This window comes from Macaca nemestrina, unplaced genomic scaffold (assembly GCF_043159975.1).
Source record: "Macaca nemestrina isolate mMacNem1 unplaced genomic scaffold, mMacNem.hap1 Scaffold_170, whole genome shotgun sequence".
Classification (NCBI taxonomy): Eukaryota; Metazoa; Chordata; class Mammalia; order Primates; family Cercopithecidae; genus Macaca; species Macaca nemestrina.
This window is the reverse complement of record NW_027257653.1, coordinates 27185-40512: the sequence shown is the minus strand read 5'-3', so window position 1 is coordinate 40512 and position 13328 is coordinate 27185. Positions and strand designations below refer to the sequence as shown.

Here is a 13328-nt window from a genome sequence, read left to right as displayed (position 1 = left end):
TCAGGCGGCAGCTTCGAAGCCGAAATGGTGGTTTGATGTGAAGTGGTATAGTAGTTGACGGATGAGGCAAATAAAGAGGAATGTGGATCCAATAATGACGTGGAGCCCGTGGAAGCCTGTGGTAATGAAGAATGTTGAACCGTAAATACCATCAGAGATGGTGAATGGCGCTTCAAAGTATTCTGAGATTTGTAGCAGGGTGAAATAAGTGCCTAGTAGGATTGTGATGGACAGGGCTTGGATTGTTTGTTTTCGATCGTTGTTTATGAGGCTGTGATGGGCTCAGGTGATTGTAACTCCGGATGCGAGTAGTACAGAGGTGTTAGGAGGGGCACCTCTAGGGGGTTTAGTGGGTAATGCCTGTTGGTGGTCAGTGGCCTCCTAAGCAGGGTGTTGGGGCGAGGCTTGAGTGGTAAAATGCTCAGAAGAAGCCGATAAAGAAGAATACTTCTGAGATAATGAATAGTGTTATTCCGCATCGAAGGCCTTTTTGGACAGATGCTGTGTGGTGGCCTTGGTACGTGCTTTCTCGTACAATATCGCGTCATCATTGATATAGGGTTAGTGTATTGGTTAGTAGGCCTAGTATTAGTAAGGTGGTAGAGTAGAAGTGAAATCATATGATTAAGCCCGATGTTATTAAGAAGGCTGACAGAGCTCCTGTCAGTGGTCAGGGACTGGGTTTAACTATGTGATAAGCATGGGTTTGGTGGGTCATTAAGTGTTGTTGTGTAGGTAGAGGCTAATTAGGAGTGTGAAGATGTAGGCTTGAATTAGGGCTACTGCAATCTCTAGAATAGTTAATAGTGCTAGGAGTATAGAAGTTAGCAGGGTTAAGGAGAAGTTAGTGGTTGATAGTGCTAATACAGCGTCTCCAACTAGGTGTATTAGTAGGTGACCAGCTGTAATATTTGCAGTTAGTCGTACGGCCAGGGCTACCGGTTGGATAAGTAGGCTGACAGTTTCGATTATCACTAATATGGGAATGAGAGGTGTGGGTGTACCTTGTGGTAGAAGGTGGGCTAGGGAATTTTTGGTTTTAAAGCGAAGTCCTATGATCACTGTGCCTGTTCATAGAGGGATCGCTATGGCTAGGTTTATGGAGAGTTGGGTGGTTGGTGTGAACGAGTGGGGCAGAAGTCCTAAGAGGTTTGTTGTAGTGATAAAGGTAATTAGAGATATTAGTATTAGAGACCAGGTTAGTCCTTTAGCATTATGAGCTATCATTATTTGTTTTAGGGCTAATTGAATCAGGTTTTGTTGAATGGTTGTCAGTCGATTATTAATAGGGTGTTTAGAGGTTAGGACTAGTAGGGTGGGGAATAGGATGATGGGGATTGTGGCGGGTTGATTTAGAATTGTTGGGATTGAGAATTGGGTAAACAGATTTTCGTTCATTTTGGTTGTCAGCGAATATTGTGAGTTTGTAGGTTAGGGTTTTTTGTAAGAGGCAGTTGGCGGGGGTTTATGTTTAGTAGCTTTAATTGCATGATAAGGTATAGTGTAAGAAGCATCGTCATAATAGTAGTAAATCATGTCGATGTGTCTAACTGGGGCATTTCACTGTAGAGGGCGTGTCCCCCATCTTTAACTTAAAAGGTTAATGCTAGGATAGCTGTACAGTGGGTTTGTAGGGTATTTTGAGGGTGGAGGGAATAATGGGCTATTTATAGGGTAAATACAGGCCCTATTTCAAAGATTTTTAGCGGGATTAGCTCTGCAACAATTGGTATGAAGCTGTGGTTTGCGCCGCAGATTTCTGAGCATTGTCCATAATAGACGCCTGGTCGCGTGGCCGTGAATACAGTTTGATTTAAGCGTCCGGGCACTGCATCTGTTTTGAGGCCTAGTGTGGGAATAGTTCATGAATGTAAGACGTCTTGAGATGTAATTATTATACGTACAGGGGCTTCAATTGGGAGGACTACTCGATTGTCAACTTCTAGAAGTCGAAGATCTCCCGGATTCAAGAATAGCGGGGGTAATATGTAGGAGTTAAAAATTAGGCCCCCATAGTCCGTGTATTCATAGGTTCAGTACCATTGGTGTCCGATTGATTTGATGGTGAAGGATGGGTCGTTGATCTCATCTGTTAGGTATAGAATGCGTAGGGATGGGAGGGCGATTGAGATTAAGATAATTGCTGGTAAGATAGTTCAGATGGTTTCTATTTCTTGGGCGTCTGTGATGTTAGTATTGGTTAATTTTGTTGTGAGTGTTGAGAGTAAGGCATATAGTACTAGGGAGCTGATTAATAGTATAGCTATAAAAGCATGGTCATGAAAGGTGGTTAGTTCTTCTATAACAGGGGATGTGGCGTCTTGCAGGTTTAGTTGAACCGGGTGGGCCATGTAAGATATATAGGGTTTGGCCTATGATTTAGCTTTGACAAAGCTATGAAATGGTTTTTCTAATATCTTGTTGAAAAAGTTATAGGGGCTATAAGACTGGCTTGAAACCAGTTTTAGGGGGTTCGACTCTCTCCTTTTTCGTTTAGTTTGATATAGGTTGGCTCTTCGAATGTGTGGTAGGGTGGGGGGCAGCCATTTAGTCACTCTAGACTAGTAAGGGGCTGTTCGATTAGTAGTACTTTACGTTTTGAAGCAAAGGCTTCTCAGATCATGTAAATTATTAAAATTACCGCTACTAGTGAGATAAAGGAGCCCATAGACGATAGGATATTTCATGTAGTGTAGGCATCGGGGTAATCAGAGTAGCGTCGGGGTATTCCGGATAGGCCAAGGAAGTGTTGTGGAAAGAAGGTTAAATTTACGCCCACGAATATAACGATAAAGTGAGCTTTAGCACAAGTTTGGTTTAGTGTATAGCCTGAGAATAGAGGAAATCAGTGTACAAGGCCCCCTATAATGGCAAATACGGCTCCTATTGATAAAACATAATGGAAGTGGGCAACAACGTAGTATGTGTCGTGTAGTACGATATCTAGGGATGAGTTTGCTAAGATAATGCCGGTTAAGCCTCCTACGGTAAATAGGAAGATAAAGCCCAGGGCTCAAAGTATTGCTGGGGATCATTTAATGTTGCCTCCATGGAGCGTAGCAAGTCAGCTAAAAACTTTAACCCCAGTTGGGATCGCAATGATTATAGTGGCAGAGGTGAAGTAGGCTCGTGTGTCTACATCTATGCCAACTGTAAACATGTGGTGGGCCCATACAATGAAGCCTAAAAATCCGATTGATATCATAGCTCAAACTATACCCATGTACCCCAAATGGTTCTTTTTTTCCAGAGTAATAGGCTACAATGTGGGAGACTACTCCGAAACCAGGAAGAATGAGGATGTAGACTTCGGGGTGGCCAAAGAATCAGAATAGGTGTTGGTATAGGATAGGGTCTCCTCCTCCAACGGGGTCAAAAAAGGTAGTATTGAGGTTGCGATCTGTTAGCAGTATGGTAATGCCAGCGGCTAAGACTGGTAGGGAGAGGAGTAAAAGGACTGCTGTGATTAAGATTGATCAGACAAATAAAGGGGTTTGGTATAGGGATATTGCGGGGGGTTTTATGTTGATGATAGTGGTAATAAAGTTGATGGCCCCTAGGATAGAGGAAATACCTGCCAGGTGGAGGGAGAAGATGATTAGGTCTACGGAAGCTCCTGGGTGGAGAAGTTTCCTGCTAAAGGGGGGTATACCGTTCAACCTGTTCCAGCGCCAGCCTCTACTATGGCTGATGCTATTAGTAGCAGGAAAGAAGGAGGGAGGAGTCAGAAGCTTATGTTATTTAGGCGGGGAAATGCCATGTCGGGTGCGCCGATTATTAGGGGTACTAATCAATTCCCGAAACCCCCAATCATAATAGGTATGACTGTAAAGAAAATTATAACGAATGCGTGGGCCGTTACGATAACGTTGTAGATGTGGTCGTTTCCTAATAGGCTGCCGGTTGACCTAGTTCAGCTCGGATAAGAAGGCTCAGGGCTGTACCTATAACTCCAGCTCATGCACCAAACAGTAAGTATAGGGTCCCAATATCTTTGTGGTTTGTTGAAAAGAGCCAACGGTTAATGAGCATAGGTGGTAAAATGGCTGAGTAAGTATTAGGCTGTAAACCTAAAGATGGAGGTCTAGTCCTCCTTTTACCAGCCCCGAGGTGATTTTCATGTTGAATTGCAAATTCAAAGGAGTAGTTTAGAGTTTCTGCCGGGGCTTCTCCCGCCTTTTTTTCCTGCGGCGGGAGAAGTGGATCAAAGCCAGTCGATTGGGGTGTTTAGCTGTTAACTAAGTTTTTGTGGGTTTGAATCCCATTGATCTAGTGAGGGCTTAGCTTAATTAAAGTGGTTGATTTGCGTTCAATTGATGCAGAGTAGGTGTTTGCAGTCCTTATGTGTTTCAGAAATTAAGTGTTTTTACTTACTAAGGGCTTTGAAGGCTCTTGGTCTTGTTTAACCTAAATTTCTAGTGGGTGGTTAAGACTAGGGGGGAGATTGGTAGTAAGAGGGTAGAGATGATAGTGGAGTGAGGGGATGAGGGGTATGGGTTTTGTATTTTCGAGTTGTCATGTTATTTTTGTGTTATTGGATGTGGGGAGTAGTGTTAGGGAGGTGGTATAGATTAGGCGTATGTAGAAATATAGGTTAAGTAGGGTTATGATAGTTATGATAGAAGGGATAAGGAAGTTGTTGTTCATTGTGAGTTCTTGAATAATAATTCACTTGGGTAGGAAGCCGGTTAGAGGGGGTAAACCTCCTAGGGATATGAGGGTGAGTGCTGTTAGTGGTGCTAAGTAGGTTAATTTGTTCCAGGTGCGGGATAGTATAAGGGTTGTGGTGCTTGTGTTTAGGTTAAGGATTAGGAATATGGTGGTTGTTAGGGTGATGTATATGGTTAAATAGAGAATTGTAGTAGTTGGGTTGTACACTAATGTTATTATTATTCAGCCTATGTGAGTGATTGAAGAGTATCCTAGGATTTTGCGTAATTGTGTTTGGTTTAGACCCCCCTCAGCTACCTACCGTGATGGATAGGGTAGAGAGGATTAGGAGGGGTATGGGTGTTGATTGATGGGTGAATTTGGTATATGATTAAGATGGGGGCTAGTTTTTGTCATGTAAGAAGGAGCAGGCCGGAAGTTAAGGATGTCCCTTGAGTGACTTCTGGGACTCAGAAGTGGAACGGGGCTATTCCTAGTTTTATGGCAAGGGCGGTTGTTATTATTAGGGATGGGGTTTGGTTGATGTGGCTTGTTGTTGTTCAACATCCTGATAGTAGGTTGTTGGAGATGATTGCTATTATGAGGATTATGGATGCGGTGGTTTGTGTTAGGAAGTATTTGATAGCAGCTTCTGTAGAGCGGAGGTTTGTTTTTTTTATTAGAATTGGAATAAAGGCTAGTATGTTTATTTCTAGGCCTGTTCAGGCGAGAAATCAGTGTGAGCTTAGTGTTGTGATAAGTGTGCCTGTGATTATTGTGGTGTAGATGATGAGTTGGGCTAGTGGGTTGATTAGTATGGGAAGGATATGACCAACATTTTCGGGGTATGGGCCCGATAGCTTGATTAGCTGACCTTACTTTAGGATAGGGGTGTATAGGGTAGCACGGAGAAGTTTGGGTTCTCAGGAGTAGGTTCGATGCCTGCAGTCCTAGAAATAAGAGGGTTGAGGCCTCTATTATTTACTCTATCAAAGTAACTCTTTTGTCAGACATATTTCTAGGTTTGAGGGGGAATGCTGGAGATTGCGATGGGTGTTGAGGTGGATCATATGAGTAGTGCTAGTGTGAGTGGGAGGAAGTTTTTTCATAGTAGGTGTATAAGTTGATCGTAACGGAATCGGGGGTGTGTTGCTCGGATTCATAGGAATAGGGAAGTCAGGAGTAGTGTTTTAATGGTGAAACATGTTGTGAATAGTTCTGGAGAGTGGGTGGGGTAGAATGTGCCTAGGAAAATTGTGGTTGTTAGGCCGTTTATTATGATGATGTTTGTGTATTCGGCTATGAAGAATAAGGCGAATGGACCTGCAGCGTATTCGATATTAAAGCCTGATACTAATTCTGATTCGCCTTCTATGAGGTCAAAGGGGTTCGGTTTGTTTCTGCTAGTGTAGAGGCGAATCATATTATGGCTAGGGGTCATGATGGTAGGAGAAGTCATAGGTGTTCTTGCGTTGTAATGAGTGTGTTAAGGTTAAATGAGCCGCTTGTTAGTAGAACTGATAGTAGGATAATAGTGAGGGTAACTTCGTATGAAATTGTTTGGGCGACGGCTCGTAGGGCTCCGATTAGGGCATAGCTTGAGTTTGATGCTCATCCTGATCATAGGATGGAGTGGGCGATTAGGCTAAGTATAGCCAGGGTGAATAGGAGTCCGAGGTTGAAGTTGATTAGAGCGTTGGGTATGGGGAGGGGGGTTCATAGGAGGAGGGTAATGAAGAAGGCTAAAGCGGGTGCGATAATATAGAGGGTGGTGGTAGATGTTGAGGGTTTTAGGGGTTCTTTAGCGAAAAGTTTTACTGCATCAGCGAATGGTTGTAGTAGTCCGTATGGACCTACAACATTGGGTCCTTTTCGTAGTTGTATGTAGCCTAGTAACTTTCGTTCAATGAGTGTGAGGAATGCTATGGCGGCTAGTGTGGGTATAATTAGAAGTAGGAGGTTTACTGTGGTCATGGTGTTAAGAAGAGGGGTTGAACCTCTGGTTGTAAAGTTTTAAGTTTTATGCAATTACCGGGCTCTGCCATCTTAACAAACCCTGTTTTCGGGTAGAGTATGTGGTATTTTGTTAAATTGAGATTAGGTCATTTATGTAATGAAGGCGCTTTGGTGAAGTGGGCCTTATTTCTCTTGTCCTTTCGTACAGGGAGAAATACACAATAGATAGAAACCGACCTGGATTGCTCCGGTCTGAACTCAGATCACGTAGGACTTTAATCGTTGAACAAACGAACCCTTGATAGCTGCTGCACCATTAGGATGTCCTGATCCAACATCGAGGTCGTAAGCTCTATTGTCGATATGGACTCTAGAATAGAATTGCGCTGTTATCCCTAGGGTAACTTGTTCCGTTGATCAAATTATTGGATCAATTATGGGTTAGTTCGCTTTGACTTGTGTGGGTCTTGGCATGTATTGTTCGGAGGTTTTGTTATGCTCCGAGGTCGCCCCAACCAAAATTTTTAATACAGGTGTAGTAGTTTAGAGGTCCGTGGGTTTGTGAGGTTTTTGATTGTATTAATAAATTAAAGCTCCATAGGGTCTTCTCGTCTTATTGTTTTATGCCCGTCTCTTCACGGGCAGGTCAATTTCACTGGTTGAAAGTAAGAGACAGTTAAACCCTCGTGGTGCCTTTCATGCGAGTCCCTATTTAAAGAACAAGTGATTATGCTACCTTTGCACGGTCAGGGTACCGCGGCCGTTAAACGTGTGTCACCGGGCAGGCAGTGCCTCTAATACTAGTAATGCTAGAGGTGATGTTTTTGGTAAACAGGCGGGGTTTGAGTTTGCCGAGTTCCTTTTACTTTTTTTAACCTTTCCTTGAGGCATGCCAGTGTTGGGTTAACAGTGAAGGTAGCATGGGCTTGTTTGTGTTTGCTGTGCCTGGCTGTTAAGTGTCGGTGAGGCTTTCGGTCCGATTTAGGCTTATGCAGTGGAGAAAGTATTCATGTTACTTATACTAGCATTATTGCTTCTATATGGTGATAGATTAATCCAATGTGGTGTGAGGAGTTCAGTTATGTGTTTGGTATTTTGAGATCGTTAATGTTGAGCTTGAACGCTTTCTTAATTGATGGCTGCTTTTAAGCCAACTATGGCAGTTAAGGGGTTTTACTCTCTCCGTAAGGTTTTTTCCTAGTGTCTAAAGAGCTGTCCCTCTTTAGACTGACAATTAAGCTTACAGGGGGATTAGGAAGTTCTGTGGGTAAGCTTAAGGTTGAACTAAGATTCTGTCTTGGATAACCAGCTATCACCAGGCTCGGTAGGCTTGTCACCCCTACCCAGAAATCTTCCCACTATTTTGCTACATAGATGGGTGCGCTCTTTTAGCTGTTTTTGGGTAGCTCGTCTGGTTTCGGGGAATTTGGCTTATAGTTCTCTTCGTAAAATTGTTTCTAGCTAATCCATTATGCGAAAGGTACAGGGGCTAGTCCTTGCTGTTTTGTGCTTAGGTGGTTTATCTATCTTTCCCTTGCGGTACTATATCTATAGCGCCAGATTAAAATTTCTATCGCCTATACTTTGTATAGGTAAATGGTTTAGTGTGTGTGTGTTGGTTTGTTATTAGTGTTGATTATGCTTGGGGCTAGTATTGGCTCAAGGTAATCAAGTGATGTTGAGATTTTCTGGGTGTAAGCCAGGTGCTTTATATTAAGCTATACCTTGATTTATCCAAGTGCACCTTCCAGTACACTTACCATGTTACGACTTATCCCCTCTATATAGATACTGGGGTGTTTAGTTAAGATGCTCCTTAAATATATTTGAGGGGAGTGACGGGCGGTGTGTGCGCGCTTTATGGCCTCGTTCAATTAAGCACTCTATTCTTAATTTACTGCTAAATCCTCCTTGGACTCTCAAATTTCATAAGAGTTTTCGTGGAGTTTTCTGATATAGAAAATGTAGCCCATTTTTTACCGTCTCATGGGCTACACCTTGACCTAACGTTTTTGCGGGGAGGCGTTTGCGCTCACTTTGTAACCTTTATCAGGGTTTGCTGAAGATGGCGGTATATAGGCTGAGCAAGAGAGGGTGGGGTAGATCGGGGTTTATCGATTATGAAACAGGCTCCTCTAGGGGGATGTAAAGCACCGTCAAGTCCTTTGAGTTTTAAGCCGTTGCTCGTAGTATTCTGGCGAGTAGTTTTGTTGTTTAACTACTGAGGTTTAGGGCCAAGCATAGTGGGGTGTCTAATCCCAGTTTGGGTCCTGGCTATTGTGTGTTCAGAAGCTTTAAAGCCACTTTCGTAGTTTATTTTACATCAGCTAGGGTTTTACAGTTTAGATGGAGTTTAGCTTTATTGTGCCAGATCTTAAACACCCTCTACGCCGATCTCTATTAGCTAGGGTCAATCGTGTGACCGCGGTGGCTGGCACGAGATTGACCAACCCTAAATATAGCATGGCTTAGTTAAACTTTCGTTCATTGCTAAATGTTTATCACTGCTGTCTCCCGTGGGGGTGTGGCTAGGCAAAGCGTTTTGAGCTGCGTGTGCGTGCTTGATGCTTGCTCCTCTTCGTCATAATGGTTTGTAGGGCGTCTTCACTGGAGCGGGGATGCTTGCATGTGTAGTCTTGCTAAAAGCCAATAGAAAGGCCAGGACCAAGCCTATTTGTTTATGGGGTGTGCAAACCCGTCTAGGCATTTTCAGTGTCTTGCTTTGGGTGGTTAAGCTACATAAACGGGGGGTGTTGGCATAATTGTGGGGTAATTTCTTTCGGGTTGTGTGGTGGGAGTTTGATGAGGGTTAGTGTTAAGAGTGTTTAGTGAAGTAAATATTTGTTAGTTGAGGGAATGGCAGTTGGAGTTGTGCAAACCTAAAAGATGAAAATATAGGCTCCGATCGGATATATTAAGACTTTTGTTTTTGGGGTTTGGCAAGAGTGGGTTTTGGGTGAAGATTGGAGATGGGGGTGGGGGGGTTTGATGAGATATTGCCATGGTTATGTGGTGTGGTGTTACCAGGGTAATTATTAGTATGTCCTACAAGCATGAATTAAATAACACCTTGCTTAAGGTCTGCGGGGAGCTAGAATATTGAACGTAGGTGCGATCAATAGCTGTATTGTACTAGGAATCAAAGACAGGCGCATTCAGGACGGGATGTGGTGGGAGTCAGCATTCTGCAATGGGGTTGCGTGCGGACCAGAGATAAAAGATACCAAATGCATGGAAAGCTCCCGTGACTGGTTAATAGGGTGATAGACCCGTGATCCATCGAGATGTCTTATTTAAGGGGAACGTGTGGGCGATCTTGGTTGTTATGGCCCTGAGGTAAGAACCAGATGCCGGATACAGTTCAGGTATAGCTACCCCCACGAGTTATGGGCCCGGAGCGAGGAGAGTAGTACTCTTGTGCGGGATGTTGGTTTCACGGAGGATGGTGAGCAAGGGATTCCTAAGTGAGGGGGGGCATCCGTAGTGAGGAGGATTATTTAATAGGTATGTGCTATGTACGATGAACGATTTAATGTACTATGGACGACTGGCATGGACTGGTGTGGTCAATATTCGTAGGGAAGGTGATTTAATTTGGAGTAGGTCACGCTATGTACTACTGTTGATGGTTCCTAGGAGGGTTCTTGCTTGTAAGCATGCTTTTCGAGAATGTTAAGTTGATATGTAATAATATGTTTTATGTACAGTCAAGCATATATAGTACTATATAATATACATGGTGACTAGCAGTAATGCACGAATTACATAATAATATAATGAGTGAGTTGTACTTGAGTTGTGCTGTGGAGACCATACAACATAAGAATACAGAAAGTAGTTTAAATTAGAATACCAGCTTTGGGTGCTGGTGGTGGAGTTGGATACTTTCTTTCTGATTGCCCTAGGAAGAATGTTTCATTTCTGGTTTACAAGGCCAGTGTATTAGTTTATACTACGAGGGCAAGTTCACTTGAGTAGGTTGTTTTCGATTAGGGAGGCTAGTGGTATTAGGATTAAGAATTGTTGTGAAGTATATTATGGATGCTACTTGGCCGATGGTGATAAGGGGTTGGGTTATTGGTTCGCTTCCAATTCAGGTGAGGGTTAGTAGGGTCGTGACTAGGAGTCAGAATAGGAATTGGCTGAGTGGGCGAAATATTATGCTTTGTTGTTTGGATTTGTGGAGTATGGGGATGGTTGCTAGGATGAAGATTGATAGGAAGAGTGCTAACACACCCCCTAATTTGTTGGGGACAGATCGCAGGATTTGTGTATGCGAATAGGAAGTATCATTCCGGCTTGATGTGTGGGGGGGTATTTAGTGGGTCAGCTGGAATATAGTTGTTTGGGTCGTTTAGGAGATTGGGTAAGAATAGTGTTAGTGTTGCTAGGGCAAAGAGAAGGAGGATTAGGCCTAGGATGTCTTTGATTGTGTAGTAGGGGTGAAAGGTGATTTTATCCGAGTCGGAGGAAATTCCGCAGGGGTTGTTTGATCCTGTTTCGTGTAGGAAAAGTAGGTGTACGGCTGTGAGGGCGACGATGATGAAGGGTAGGATGAAGTGCAGGGTGAAGAATCGTGTGAGAGTAGGGCTGCCAATGGCGTATCCACCTCAGATTCATTGGACGATATTAGTTCCGATATAGGGGATTGCTGACAGTAAGTTTGTGATTACGGTTGCCTCCCCAGAATGATATTTGGCCTCATGGGAGAACGTAGCCCATGAAAGCCGTTGTCATTGTTATAAGAAGGAGTATAATCCCGATGTTTCAGGTTTCTTGAAGAAGGTATGAGCCGTAGTAGAGGCCTCGGCCTATGTGTAGGAAAAGGCAGATGAAGAGTGCAGAGGCACCATTGGCGTGGAGGTAGCGAGTGGTCCAGCCGTAGTTGACATCTCGGGTAATGTGTGCAATTGAGGAGAAGGCAGAGGAGGTGTCTGGTGAGTAGTGTATTGCTAAGAATAAGCCTGTGATGATTTGTAGAGTTAGGCAGGCTGCAAGGAGTGAGCCGAAGTTTCATCACATGGAGAGGTTAGGCGGGGTGGGTAAGTCAATGAGGGAGTGGTTAATTATTTTTATGATTGGGTTGGATTTACGTATTGGAGTCATTGGTGCTTTTATAGTTGAAATACAACGATGGTTTTTCATATCATTAGTTATGGTTGGAGTCCATATGGAAGCGATGATGTATGTTCTGTTTACATTGAGTGTACTGTTAGTTATGGGGTTTGTGGGTTTTTCTTCCAAGCCTTCTCCTATTTATGGGGGTTTAGCGTTAATTGTTAGTGGTGTGGTTGGTTGTGTGATTGTTTTGAATTGTGGGGGGGTTTATATGGGTTTAATGATGTTTTTGGTTTATCTGGGAGGTATGATAGTTGTTTTTGGTTATACTACAGCAATAGCTATTGAAGAATACCCTGAGACATGAGGTTCGGGGTTTGAGGTTTTAGGGGGTCTTTTAGTAGGGTTGATGATGGAGGTGGTATTGGTTCTATGGGTTTTAAGTTTAGATGAGGCAGTAGTAGTGGTGGTCGGTTTTAGTGATACTGGTGATTGGGTGATTTTTGAGGAGGAGGGGTCGGGGCTTATTCGAGGTGATTCTATTGGTGCGGGTGCCTTATATGATTATGGGCGTTGATTAGTGGTGGTTGCTGGTTGGACGCTGTTTGTTGGTGTGTACGTTGTGATTGAGATTATTCGGGGCAATAGGTTATATTATTAAGAGTAGGGCTAGAGTAAGGGGGATGAGGAAGGAAAGGGAATAGAGTTTGATTATGCCTTTTTGGGGGGTTACGGTTATGGAAGCGGTGGTGTGTGCTTGTGAGATTATTTTGGGTATGGATTTTTCTAGTCATGTTAAGTCTAATAGGAGGAGAGCTAAGTTTTGGCTTATAAGTAGATTTTGATAGGGGACTATGCGGTGAATTGTGGTGGGGAAGTATCCTAGTATGCTGGAGAATTTGAATATTTGTGATGGGTTTTTTATTTTTAGTTTGTTTGTTATTAGAGTGAGGTCTAGAGCTGCTAGGAAGCCTAGGGCGGTTGCGCATAGGGCTGAGAGTTTTAAGTAGAGGGGTATTGTTGGTTGGAGGGGTGTGGTGGGGGGGATGCTATTGGTGATAAGAAATCCTGTGATTATGCTGCCTATTGTGAGGCGTTTAATTGGGTTTAGTAGGGCGGGGTTGTTTTCGTTAATGCTTGTTAGGGCTGGGAAGCGGGGTTGTCCTGTTAGGGTGAGGAGAATGGTTCGAGTAGTATAGGCGCTTGTTAGGGAGGTGGCGATGAGAGTAATAAATAGGGCTCAGGCGTTGGTATACGATGTGTTTGTGGCTTCGATGATGAGGTCTTTGGAGTAGAAGCCTGTGAGGAAGGGTATTCCTGTGAGTGCCAGGCTGCCAATGGTTAGGGAAGTTGAGGTGAGGGGTATTGTTTTAAATAGGCCTCCTATTTTTCGAATGTCTTGTTCGTTGCTTAGGTTGTGGATGATGGATCCGGAGCATATAAAAAGTATGGCTTTAAAGAAGGCATGGGTGCAGATGTGTAGGAATGCTAGGTGTGGTTGGTTGATGCCAATGGTAACCATTATTAGGCCTAGTTGGCTTGAGGTGGAGAAGGCTACAATTTTTTTAATATCATTTTGTGCGAGGGCACAGATGGCTATAAAGAGGGTGGTGATAGCTCCTAGGCATAGTGTGAGACTTTGAATTAGTATATTGGTTTCTATT

The 13328-nt window shown here is 43.4% G+C and overlaps 1 long non-coding RNA gene across 1 annotated transcript in view; it reads left to right on the top strand.

The window, feature by feature from the left end:
• Positions 1–4479: 4479 nt before the first annotated feature.
• The window catches only part of LOC139361317 (uncharacterized), a 33581-nt gene continuing 24732 nt past the window's right edge, over positions 4480–13328 (top strand). The window contains exon 1 of the long non-coding RNA XR_011618859.1: positions 4480–4561. This is a non-coding gene — a long non-coding RNA (uncharacterized lncRNA). The remainder of the gene's footprint in view (positions 4562–13328) is intronic.